General features: G+C 46.4%; 6 non-coding genes across 6 annotated transcripts; all 6 read right to left on the bottom strand.

The window, feature by feature from the left end:
- Positions 1-817: 817 nt before the first annotated feature.
- Positions 818-1,009, bottom strand: LOC130323107 (U2 spliceosomal RNA). Its single transcript, XR_008868480.1, has one exon. It is a non-coding gene; the product is annotated as a U2 spliceosomal RNA (small nuclear RNA).
- Positions 1,010-3,094: 2,085 nt separating this feature from the next.
- On the bottom strand, positions 3,095-3,285 carry LOC130323112 (U2 spliceosomal RNA). The gene has a single exon (XR_008868485.1). It is a non-coding gene; the product is annotated as a U2 spliceosomal RNA (small nuclear RNA).
- A 2,093-nt stretch (positions 3,286-5,378) lies between these two features.
- Positions 5,379-5,570, bottom strand: LOC130323096 (U2 spliceosomal RNA). Its single transcript, XR_008868470.1, has one exon. It is a non-coding gene; the product is annotated as a U2 spliceosomal RNA (small nuclear RNA).
- A 2,095-nt stretch (positions 5,571-7,665) lies between these two features.
- Positions 7,666-7,855, bottom strand: LOC130323110 (U2 spliceosomal RNA). The gene has a single exon (XR_008868483.1). It is a non-coding gene; the product is annotated as a U2 spliceosomal RNA (small nuclear RNA).
- A 2,089-nt stretch (positions 7,856-9,944) lies between these two features.
- LOC130323108 (U2 spliceosomal RNA) lies at positions 9,945-10,135 on the bottom strand. Its single transcript, XR_008868481.1, has one exon. It is a non-coding gene; the product is annotated as a U2 spliceosomal RNA (small nuclear RNA).
- A 2,086-nt stretch (positions 10,136-12,221) lies between these two features.
- LOC130323109 (U2 spliceosomal RNA) lies at positions 12,222-12,411 on the bottom strand. The gene has a single exon (XR_008868482.1). It is a non-coding gene; the product is annotated as a U2 spliceosomal RNA (small nuclear RNA).
- Positions 12,412-12,863: the final 452 nt, after the last annotated feature.

Raw genomic sequence — 12,863 nt, 5'->3', positions numbered from 1 at the left:
TTCAGCGACAGACAAGTCGCATCGGCTGAAAGTAAGGCCAGAATGTCAGTCCATGTTGGAGCAGGTTTAGATACAGTCTAAAGTATAGATCTCAAAGTCTGTGCACAGAATTTAGCAAGGGCCTCGCACCTTCTGATGCATCAGGTAGGTGCACAATAGCATAGCCTAAACCCTCTGTACTTTGGTCTATATTGATGCGGGACATAGACAGCCAGCTGATGACCAATCCATTAGTGCAATGGATGGCTGGAAGCATTTGTCTTTGCCTTTGCAATACCACAGAAGCAATGCATGGTCAATGTACAGCAATGACACACCTGTGTGAACAGCCAGGAGACCCCCCCCCCCCCCCCATGTTATGTTACATAGTTACATAGTTAGTACGGTCGAAAAAAAGACATATGTCCATCAAGTTCAACCAGGGAATTAAGGGGTAGGGGTGTGGCGCGATATTGGGGAAGGGATGAGATTTTATATTTCTTCATAAGCATTAATCTTATTTTGTCAATTAGGAACATTCAGCACCCACCCGCTATCAAGGCAGCTGCCTATCATGTCATGCCCTACCTGCACAGGTGTGCTGGCTACTCAAATGATCCAATTAAGGAGGCCATTTAGTCAGCAGCAGCAGAAGTCCTGTGCCTGGACGCTCCAACAGCGGCCAGACACAAGCAGAAGCAGAAGCAGCAGAAGCAGCAGCAGCACCACCTTTTGTTTTTTGGCTGCAGCAGCAGCAAGGCCCACAGGGCTGGCTAGCTGGCTAGCCAGCAAGCAGGTAGCAATGAAAGTAGGAATCTTTCTTTTTAACCCTGTAAGGGGGTGGTGCACTGTACCCGAAGATACTGCCATATCGGGTCAATGCATAGGGCGACGGAAGCAAGCTTCGAAATCGGCCCCCGTTCTCAAAAATCCATTTAATATATGGTCCCCAGATAGGGGACGTATCAGATATTAAACTGATAAGAACAGATACTACACTTGATCTTAGCCAAAAAGGCCGAGAAGCGATAACCGTGAAAGGGCGGGCCCAACAAGGTGCCCTTCATGGGCACTATCACTGCTTGCTGTCAGGGAGGCTGCCAGACAATTTTCCATGCACACTCTGGGCTGGGGGGCAGTCAACCACCAGTACACACAGCAGAACCTAAACCCATACCATTATTGCTAAGCAGCAAGACAGGGGCCCATTGCACTCCCACGGGGCCTTTTTAAATGCAATCCATAACCCGGATTTGCCAGGAACCCTTCTTACTCCTCCTACTTGCATGTGACACTGGGCTTAGGATCTGCATAGGAAACACACACACAAGCACACACCTACCTTTGTTGCTGCAGATGCCTCCTTGGCTGTCCCCAAACGGTATCAAACCAACACCCACGGAAGCTGTAAGCATAGAGGACATGCCTGCACCCCATTGGACTTACCTGTGTGGGTTAAATCGGGTTATTTGACAACCTATGGCGGTGATGGTTCTGCTCAGGCAGAGCAGTGCTGATGCTCCTCATAAAGCTGTCGCTGCTGTGAAGGTTCTAGGTGACATCACAAATCCCTATGGTTACATACACAACAAAGCTGGGTTGTTGTTGTTTACACTCTGCAAGGCCTGTGGAAGTGAGTGACATCATAGCACTGTAGTTCTGAGGGTTCTAGATGGATGCAACAATCTCCTGTTGCTTCTATGAAGGCCATAATAGACGACATCACCAAACAGCTCCATAGTCACATACACAGCAAAGGAGAGATGTTGTTTACACCTAGTGATGTCAGTGGTATTGAGTGACATCACAGCACAGTGCTAAGGCTCCTGGGCCTGGACACAGCAGCGGCTGCAATATCTCAACGGAGAATACGTTTATATATATGTGTGTGTGTGCGCGTATATATATATATATATATATATATATATATATATATATATTTCTCCGCCGAAATCACTTTTAAACCCATTTCCACCTTTTTTTCCCTTCTCTTCCTCTTACTTTTTTTTCACGTTTTTTTACGTTTTTCTCCTTTTCGCCTCTTTTCTGGGCGTATTATTCTTCTTTTTCTTCTTTTTTTTCGTCTAATGCATACCCCATCAGTGCAGCAATGCTTATTCAATACCGCCAGCAGATGGAGACACTGGGGGATAATTTTCTAAGGATTTATACTGATTTTTCCTGTCTGAATTTGTCGCACAGAAAGTTTGCAGGCCAAATATGTGTGACATTTCTGCGACTTTAGCTTCTAGAGCATTTTTACAACATTATACATAGGTGCTGAATACATAAAAAGCGACTGTTCAGCGACAGACAAGTCGCATCGGCTGAAAGTAGGCCAGAATGTCAGTCCATGTTGGAGCAGGTTTAGATACAGTCTAAAGTATAGATCTCAAAGTCTGTGCACAGAATTTAGCAAGGGCCTCGCACCTTCTGATGCATCAGGTAGGTGCACAATAGCATAGCCTAACCCTCTGTACTTTGGTCTATATTGATGCGGGACATAGACAGCCAGCTGATGACCAATCCATTAGTGCAATGGATGGCTGGAAGCATTGTCTTTGCCTTTGCAATACCACAGAAGCAATGCATGGTCAATGTACAGCAATGACACACCTGTGTGAACAGCCAGGAGACCCCCCCCCCCCCCCCCATGTTATGTTACATAGTTACATAGTTAGTACGGTCGAAAAAAGACATATGTCCATCAAGTTCAACCAGGGAATTAAGGGGTAGGGGTGTGGCGCGATATTGGGGAAGGGATGAGATTTTATATTTCTTCATAAGCATTAATCTTATTTTGTCAATTAGGAACATTCAGCACCCCACCGCTATCAAGGCAGCTGCCTATCATGTCATGCCCTACCTGCACAGGTGTGCTGGCTACTCAAATGATCCAATTAAGGAGGCCATTTAGTCAGCAGCAGCAGAAGTCCTGTGCCTGGACGCTCCAACAGCAGCCAGACACAAGCAGAAGCAGAAGCAGCAGAAGCAGCAGCAGCACCACCTTTTGTTTTTGGCTGCAGCAGCAGCAAGGCCCACAGGGCTGGCTAGCTGGCTAGCCAGCAAGCAGGTAGCAATGAAAGTAGGAATCTTTCTTTTTAACCCTGTAAGGGGGTGGTGCACTGTACCCGAAGATACTGCCATATCGGGTCAATGCATAGGGCGACGGAAGCAAGCTTCGAAATCGGCCCCCGTTCTCAAAAATCCATTTAATATATGGTCCCCAGATAGGGGACGTATCAGATATTAAACTGATAAGAACAGATACTACACTTGATCTTAGCCAAAAGGCCGAGAAGCGATAACGTGAAAGGGGCGGGCCCAACAAGGTGCCCTTCATGGGCACTATCACTGCTTGCTGTCAGGGAGGCTGCCAGACAATTTTCCATGCACACTCTGGGCTGGGGGGCAGTCAACCACCAGTACACACAGCAGAACCTAAACCCATACCATTATTGCTAAGCAGCAAGACAGGGGCCCATTGCACTCCCACGGGGCCTTTTTAAATGCAATCCATAACCCGGATTTGCCAGGAACCCTTCTTACTCCTCCTACTTGCATGTGACACTGGGCTTAGGATCTGCATAGGAAACACACACACAAGCACACACCTACCTTTGTTGCCTGCAGATGCCTCCTTGGCTGTCCCCAAACGGTATCAAACCAACACCCACGGGAAGCTGTAAGCATAGAGGACATGCCTGCACCCATTGGACTTACCTGTGTGGGTTAAATCCGGGTTATTTGACAACCTATGGCGGTGATGGTTCTGCTCAGGCAGGAGCAGTGCTGATGCTCCTCATAAAGCTGTCGCTGCTGTGAAGGTTCTAGGTGACATCACAAATCCCTATGGTTACATACACAACAAAGCTGGGTTGTTGTTGTTTACAACTCTGCAAGGCCTGTGGAAGTGAGTGACATCATAGCACTGTAGTTCTGAGGGTTCTAGATGGATGCAACAATCTCCTGTTGCTTCTATGAAGGCCATAATAGACGACATCACCAAACAGCTCCATAGTCACATACACAGCAAAGGAGAGATGTTGTTTACACCTAGTGATGTCAGTGGTATTGAGTGACATCACAGCACAGTGCTAAGGCTCCTGGGCTGGACACAGCAGCGGCTGCAATATCTCAACGGAGAATACGTTTATATATATGTGTGTGTGTGCGCGTATATATATATATATATATATATATATATATATATATATATATTTCTCCGCCGAAATCACTTTTAAACCCATTTCCACCTTTTTTTCCCTTCTCTTCCTCTTACTTTTTTTTCACGTTTTTTTACGTTTTTCTCCTTTTCGCCTCTTTTCTGGGCGTATTATTCTTCTTTTTCTTCTTTTTTTTCGTCCTAATGCATACCCCATCAGTGCAGCAATGCTTATTCAATACCGCCAGCAGATGGAGACACTGGGGGATAATTTTCTAAGGATTTATACTGATTTTTCCTGTCTGAATTTGTCGCACAGAAAGTTGCAGGCCAAATATGTGTGACATTTCTGCGACTTTAGCCTCTAGAGCATTTTTACAACATTATACATAGGTGCTGAATACATAAAAAGCGACTGTTCAGCGACAGACAAGTCGCATCGGCTGAAAGTAGGCCAGAATGTCAGTCCATGTTGGAGCAGGTTTAGATACAGTCTAAAGTATAGATCTCAAAGTCTGTGCACAGAATTTAGCAAGGGCCTCGCACCTTCTGATGCATCAGGTAGGTGCACAATAGCATAGCCTAACCCTCTGTACTTTGGTCTATATTGATGCGGGACATAGACAGCCAGCTGATGACCAATCCATTAGTGCAATGGATGGCTGGAAGCATTTGTCTTTGCCTTTGCAATACCACAGAAGCAATGCATGGTCAATGTACAGCAATGACACACCTGTGTGAACAGCCAGGAGACCCCCCCCCCCCCCCCCATGTTATGTTACATAGTTACATAGTTAGTACGGTCGAAAAAAGACATATGTCCATCAAGTTCAACCAGGGAATTAAGGGGTAGGGGTGTGGCGCGATATTGGGGAAGGGATGAGATTTTATATTTCTTCATAAGCATTAATCTTATTTTGTCAATTAGGAACATTCAGCACCCACCCGCTATCAAGGCAGCTGCCTATCATGTCATGCCCTACCTGCACAGGTGTGCTGGCTACTCAAATGATCTCAATTAAGGAGGCCATTTAGTCAGCAGCAGCAGAAGTCCTGTGCCTGGACGCTCCAACAGCGGCCAGACACAAGCAGAAGCAGAAGCAGCAGAAGCAGCAGCAGCACCACCTTTTGTTTTTTGGCTGCAGCAGCAGCAAGGCCCACAGGGCTGGCTAGCTGGCTAGCCAGCAAGCAGGTAGCAATGAAAGTAGGAATCTTTCTTTTTAACCCTGTAAGGGGGTGGTGCACTGTACCCGAAGATACTGCCATATCGGGTCAATGCATAGGGCGACGGAAGCAAGCTTCGAAATCGGCCCCCGTTCTCAAAAATCCATTTAATATTATGGTCCCCAGATAGGGGACGTATCAGATATTAAACTGATAAGAACAGATACTACACTTGATCTTAGCCAAAAGGCCGAGAAGCGATAACCGTGAAAGGGGCGGGCCCAACAAGGTGCCCTTCATGGGCACTATCACTGCTTGCTGTCAGGGAGGCTGCCAGACAATTTTCCATGCACACTCTGGGCTGGGGGCAGTCAACCACCAGTACACACAGCAGAACCTAAACCCATACCATTATTGCTAAGCAGCAAGACAGGGGCCCATTGCACTCCCACGGGGCCTTTTTAAATGCAATCCATAACCCGGATTTGCCAGGAACCCTTCTTACTCCTCCTACTTGCATGTGACACTGGGCTTAGGATCTGCATAGGAAACACACACACAAGCACACACCTACCTTTGTTGCCTTGCAGATGCCTCCTTGCTGTCCCCAAACGGTATCAAACCAACACCCACGGGAAGCTGTAAGCATAGAGGACAATGCCTGCACCCCATTGGACTTACCTGTGTGGGTTAAATCCGGGTTATTTGACAACCTATGGCGGTGATGGTTCTGCTCAGGCAGAGCAGTGCTGATGCTCCTCATAAAAGCTGTCGCTGCTGTGAAGGTTCTAGGTGACATCACAAATCCCTATGGTTACATACACAACAAAGCTGGGTTGTTGTTGTTTACACTCTGCAAGGCCTGTGGAAGTGAGTGACATCATGCACTGTAGTTCTGAGGGTTCTAGATGGATGCAACAATCTCCTGTTGCTTCTATGAAGGCCATAATAGACGACATCACCAAACAGCTCCATAGTCACATACACAGCAAAGGAGAGATGTTGTTTACACCTAGTGATGTCAGTGGTATTGAGTGACATCACAGCACAGTGCTAAGGCTCCTGGGCCTGGACACAGCAGCGGCTGCAATATCTCAACGGAGAATACGTTTATATATATGTGTGTGTGTGGCGGCGTATATATATATATATATATATATATATATATATATATATATATATTTCTCCGCCGAAATCACTTTTAAACCATTTCCACCTTTTTTTTCCCTTCTCTTCCTCTTACTTTTTTTTCACGTTTTTTTACGTTTTTCTCCTTTTCGCCTCTTTTCTGGGCGTATTATTCTTCTTTTTCTTCTTTTTTTTTCGTCTAATGCATACCCCATCAGTGCAGCAATGCTTATTCAATACCGCCAGCAGATGGAGACACTGGGGGATAATTTTCTAAGGATTTATACTGATTTTTTCCTGTCTGAATTTGTCGCACAGAAAGTTGCAGGCCAAATATGTGTGACATTTCTGCGACTTTAGCTTCTAGAGCATTTTTACAACATTATACATAGGTGCTGAATACATAAAAAGCGACTGTTCAGCGACAGACAAGTCGCATCGGCTGAAAGTAGGCCAGAATGTCAGTCCATGTTGGAGCAGGTTTAGATACAGTCTAAAGTATAGATCTCAAAGTCTGTGCACAGAATTTAGCAAGGGCCTCGCACCTTCTGATGCATCAGGTAGGTGCACAATAGCATAGCCTAACCCTCTGTACTTTGGTCTATATTGATGCGGGACATAGACAGCCAGCTGATGACCATCCATTAGTGCAATGGATGGCTGGAAGCATTTGTCTTTGCCTTTGCAATACCACAGAAGCAATGCATGGTCAATGTACAGCAATGACACACCTGTGTGAACAGCCAGGAGGACCCCCCCCCCCCCCCATGTTATGTTACATAGTTACATAGTTAGTACGGTCGAAAAAGACATATGTCCATCAAGTTCAACCAGGGAATTAAGGGGTAGGGGTGTGGCGCGATATTGGGGAAGGGATGAGATTTTATATTTCTTCATAAGCATTAATCTTATTTTGTCAATTAGGAACATTCAGCACCCACCCGCTATCAAGGCAGCTGCCTATCATGTCATGGCCCTACCTGCACAGGTGTGCTGGCTACTCAAATGATCCAATTAAGGAGGCCATTTAGTCAGCAGCAGCAGAAGTCCTGTGCCTGGACGCTCCAACAGCGGCCAGACACAAGCAGAAGCAGAAGCAGCAGAAGCAGCAGCAGCACCACCTTTTGTTTTTTGGCTGCAGCAGCAGCAAGGCCCACAGGGCTGGCTAGCTGGCTAGCCAGCAAGCAGGTAGCAATGAAAGTAGGAATCTTCTTTTTAACCCTGTAAGGGGGTGGTGCACTGTACCCGAGATACTGCCATATCGGGTCAATGCATAGGGCGACGGAAGCAAGCTTCGAAATCGGCCCCCGTTCTCAAAAATCCATTTAATATATGGTCCCCAGATAGGGGACGTATCAGATATTAAACTGATAAGAACAGATACTACACTTGATCTTAGCAAAAGGCCGAGACAGCGATAACCGTGAAGGGGCGGGCCCAACAAGGTGCCCTTCATGGGCACTATCACTGCTTGCTGTCAGGGAGGCTGCCAGACAATTTTCCATGCACACTCTGGGCTGGGGGGCAGTCAACCACCAGTACACACAGCAGAACCTAAACCCATACCATTATTGCTAAGCAGCAAGACAGGGGCCCATTGCACTCCCACGGGGCCTTTTTAATGCAATCCATAACCCGGATTTGCCAGGAACCCTTCTTACTCCTCCTACTTGCATGTGACACTGGGCTTAGGATCTGCATAGGAAACACACACACAAGCACACACCTACCTTTGTTGCCTGCAGATGCCTCCTTGGCTGTCCCCAAACGGTATCAAACCAACACCCACGGGAAGCTGTAAGCATAGAGGACATGCCTGCACCCCATTGGACTTACCTGTGTGGGTTAAATCCGGGTTATTTGACAACCTATGGCGGTGATGGGTTCTGCTCAGGCAGAGCAGTGCTGATGCTCCTCATAAAGCTGTCGCTGCTGTGAAGGTTCTAGGTGACATCACAAATCCCTATGGTTACATACACAACAAAGCTGGGTTGTTGTTGTTTACACTCTGCAAGGCCTGTGGAAGTGAGTGACATCATAGCACTGTAGTTCTGAGGGTTCTAGATGGATGCAAACAATCTCCTGTTGCTTCTATGAAGGCCATAATAGACGACATCACCAAACAGCTCCATAGTCACATACACAGCAAAGGAGAGATGTTGTTTACACCTAGTGATGTCAGTGGTATTGAGTGACATCACAGCACAGTGCTAAGGCTCCTGGGCCTGGACACAGCAGCGGCTGCAATATCTCAACGGAGAATACGTTTATATATATGTGTGTGTGTGCGCGTATATATATATATATATATATATATATATATATATATTTCTCCGCCGAAATCACTTTTTAAACCCATTTCCACCTTTTTTTCCCTTCTCTTCCTCTTACTTTTTTTTTCACGTTTTTTTACGTTTTTCTCCTTTTCGCCTCTTTTCTGGGCGTATTATTCTTCTTTTTCTTCTTTTTTTTCGTCTAATGCATACCCCATCAGTGCAGCAATGCTTATTCAATACCGCCAGCAGATGGAGACACTGGGGGATAATTTTCTAAGGATTTATACTGATTTTTCCTGTCTGAATTTGTCGCACAGAAAGTTGCAGGCCAAATATGTGTGACATTTCTGCGACTTTAGCTTCTAGAGCATTTTTACAAACATTATACATAGGTGCTGAATACATAAAAAGCGACTGTTCAGCGACAGACAAGTCGCATCGGCTGAAAGTAGGCCAGAATGTCAGTCCATGTTGGAGCAGGTTTAGATACAGTCTAAAGTATAGATCTCAAAGTCTGTGCACAGAATTTAGCAAGGGCCTCGCACCTTCTGATGCATCAGGTAGGTGCACACAATAGCATAGCCTAACCCTCTGTACTTTGGTCTATATTGATGCGGGACATAGACAGCCAGCTGATGACCAATCCATTAGTGCAATGTATGGCTGGAAGCATTTGTCTTTGCCTTTGCAAATACCACAGAAGCAATGCATGGTCATGTACAGCAATGACACACCTGTGTGAACAGCCAGGAGACCCCCCCCCCCCCCCCCATGTTATGTTACATAGTTACATAGTTAGTACGGTCGAAAAAGACATATGTCCATCAAGTTCAACCAGGGAATTAAGGGGTAGGGGTGTGGCGCGATATTGGGGAAGGGATGAGATTTTATATTTCTTCATAAGCATTAATCTTATTTTGTCAATTAGGAACATTCAGCACCCACCCGCTATCAAGGCAGCTGCCTATCATGTCATGCCCTACCTGCACAGGTGTGCTGGCTACTCAAATGATCCAATTAAGGAGGCCATTTAGTCAGCAGCAGCAGAAGTCCTGTGCCTGGACGCTCCAACAGCGGCCAGACACAAGCAGAAGCAGAAGCAGCAGAAGCAGCAGCAGCACCACCTTTTGTTTTTTGGCTGCAGCAGCAGCAAGGCACACAGGGCTGGCTAGCTGGCTAGCCAGCAAGCAGGTAGCAATGAAAGTAGGATCTTTCTTTTTAACCCTGTAAGGGGGTGGTGCACTGTACCCGAAGATACTGCCATATCGGGTCAATGCATAGGGCGACGGAAGCAAGCTTCGAAATCGGCCCCCGTTCTCAAAAATCCATTTAATATATGGTCCCCAGATAGGGGACGTATCAGATATTAAACTGATAAGAACAGATACTACACTTGATCTTAGCCAAAAGGCCGAGAAGCGATAACCGTGAAAGGGGCGGGCCCAACAAGGTGCCCTTCATGGGCACTATCACTGCTTGCTGTCAGGGAGGCTGCCAGACAATTTTCCATGCACACTCTGGGCTGGGGGGCAGTCAACCACCAGTACACACAGCAGAACCTAAACCCATACCATTATTGCTAAGCAGCAAGACAGGGGCCCATTGCACTCCCACGGGGCCTTTTTAAATGCAATCCATAACCCGGATTTGCCAGGAACCCTTCTTACTCCTCCTACTTGCAATGTGACACTGGGCTTAGGATCTGCATAGGAAACACACACACAAGCACACACCTACCTTTGTTGCCTGCAGATGCCTCCTTGGCTGTCCCAAACGGTATCAAACCAACACCCACGGGAAGCTGTAAGCATAGAGGACATGCCTGCACCCCATTGGACTTACCTGTGTGGGTTAAATCCGGGTTATTTGACAACCTATGGCGGTGATGGTTCTGCTCAGGCAGAGCAGTGCTGATGCTCCTCATAAAGCTGTCGCTGCTGTGAAGGTTCTAGGTGACATCACAAATCCTATGGTTACATACACAACAAAGCTGGGTTGTGTTGTTTACACTCTGCAAGGCCTGTGGAAGTGAGTGACATCATAGCACTGTAGTTCTGAGGGTTCTAGATGGATGCACAATCTCCTGTTGCTTCTATGAAGGCCATAATAGACGACATCACCAAACAGCTCCATAGTCACATACACAGCAAAGGAGAGATGTTGTTTACACCTAGTGATGTCAGTGGTATTTGAGTGACATCACAGCACAGTGCTAAGGACTCCTGGGCCTGGACACAGCAGCGGCTGCAATATCTCAACGGAGAATACGTTTATATATATGTGTGTGTGTGCGCGTATATAATATATTTATATATATATATATATATATATATATATATTTCTCCGCCGAAATCACTTTTAAACCCATTTCCACCTTTTTTTCCCTTCTCTTCCTCTTACTTTTTTTTCACGTTTTTTACGTTTTTCTCCTTTTCGCCTCTTTTCTGGCGTATTATTCTTCTTTTTCTTCTTTTTTTTCGTCTAATGCATACCCCATCAGTGCAGCAATGCTTATTCAATACCGCCAGCAGATGGAGACACTGGGGATAATTTTCTAAGGATTTATACTGATTTTTCCTGTCTGAATTTGTCGCACAGAAAGTTGCAGGCCAATATATGTGTGACATTTCTGCGACTTTAGCCTCTAGAGCATTTTTACAACATTATACATAGGTGCTGAATACATAAAAAGCGACTGTTCAGCGACAGACAAGTCGCATCGGCTGAAAGTAGGCCAGAATGTCAGTCCCATGTTGGAGCAGGTTTAGATACAGTCTAAAGTATAGATCTCAAAGTCTGTGCACAGAATTTAGCAAGGGCCTCGCACCTTCTGATGCATCAGGTAGGTGCACAATAGCATAGCCTAACCCTCTGTACTTTTGTCTATATTGATGCGGGACATAGACAGCCAGCTGATGACCAATCCATTAGTGCAATGGATGGCTGGAAGCATTTGTCTTTGCCTTTGCAATACCACAGAAGCAATGCATGGTCAATGTACAGCAATGACACACCTGTGTGAACAGCCAGGAGACCCCCCCCCCCCCCCCATGTTATGTTACATAGTTACATAGTAGTACGGTCGAAAAAAGACATATGTCCATCAAGTTCAACCAGGGAATTAAGGGGTAGGGGTGTGGCGCGATATTGGGGAAGGGATGAGATTTTATATTTCTCATAAGCATTAATCTTATTTTGTCAATTAGGAACATTCAGCACCCACCCGCTATCAAGGCAGCTGCCTATCATGTCATGCCCTACCTGCACAGGTGTGCTGGCTACTCAAATGATCCAATTAAGGAGGCCATTGTAGTCAGCAAGCAGCAGAAGTCCCTGTGCCTGGACGCTCCAACAGCGGCCAGACACAAGCAGAAGCAGCAGAAGCAGCAGCAGCACCAACTTTTGTTTTTTGGCTGCAGCAGCAGCAAGGCCCCAGGGCCTGGCTAGCTGGCTAGCCAGCAAGCAGGTAGCAATGAAAGTAGGAATCTTTCTTTTTAACCCTGTAAAGGGGGTGGTGCACTGTACCCGAAGATACTGCCATATCGGGTCAATGCATAGGGCGACGGAAGCAAGCTTCGAATCGGCCCCCGTTCTCAAAAATCCATTTAATATATGGTCCCCCAGATAGGGGACGTATCAGATATTAAACTGATAAGAACAGATACTACACTTGATCTTAGCCAAAAGCCGAGAAGCGATTAACCGTGGAAAGGGGCGGGCCCAACAAGGTGCCCTTCAATGGGCACTATCACTGCTTGCTGTCAGGGAGGGCTGCCAGACAATTTTCCATGCACACTCTTGGCTGGGGGGCAGTCAACCACCAGTACACACAGCAGAACCTAACACCCATACCATTATTGCTAAGCAGCAAGACAGGGGCCCATTGCACTCCCACGGGCCCTTTTTAAATGCAATCATAACCCGGATTTGCCAGGAACCTTCTTACTCCTCCTACTTGCATGTGACACTGGGCTTAGGATCTGCATAGGAAACACACACACAAGCACACACCTACCTTTGTTGCCTGCAGATGCCTCCTTGGCTGTCCCCAAACGGTATCAAACCACACCCACGGGAAGCTGTAAGCATAGAGGACATGCCTGCACCCCATTGGACTTACCTGTGTGGGTTAAATCCGGGTTATTTGACAA

The sequence above is a fragment of the Hyla sarda genome, unplaced genomic scaffold (assembly GCF_029499605.1).
Source record: "Hyla sarda isolate aHylSar1 unplaced genomic scaffold, aHylSar1.hap1 scaffold_2426, whole genome shotgun sequence".
In the NCBI taxonomy this organism is placed as follows: Eukaryota; Metazoa; Chordata; class Amphibia; order Anura; family Hylidae; genus Hyla; species Hyla sarda.
Note: the sequence above shows the minus strand (reverse complement) of the source record. Positions and strands in the feature narration are given on the sequence as shown.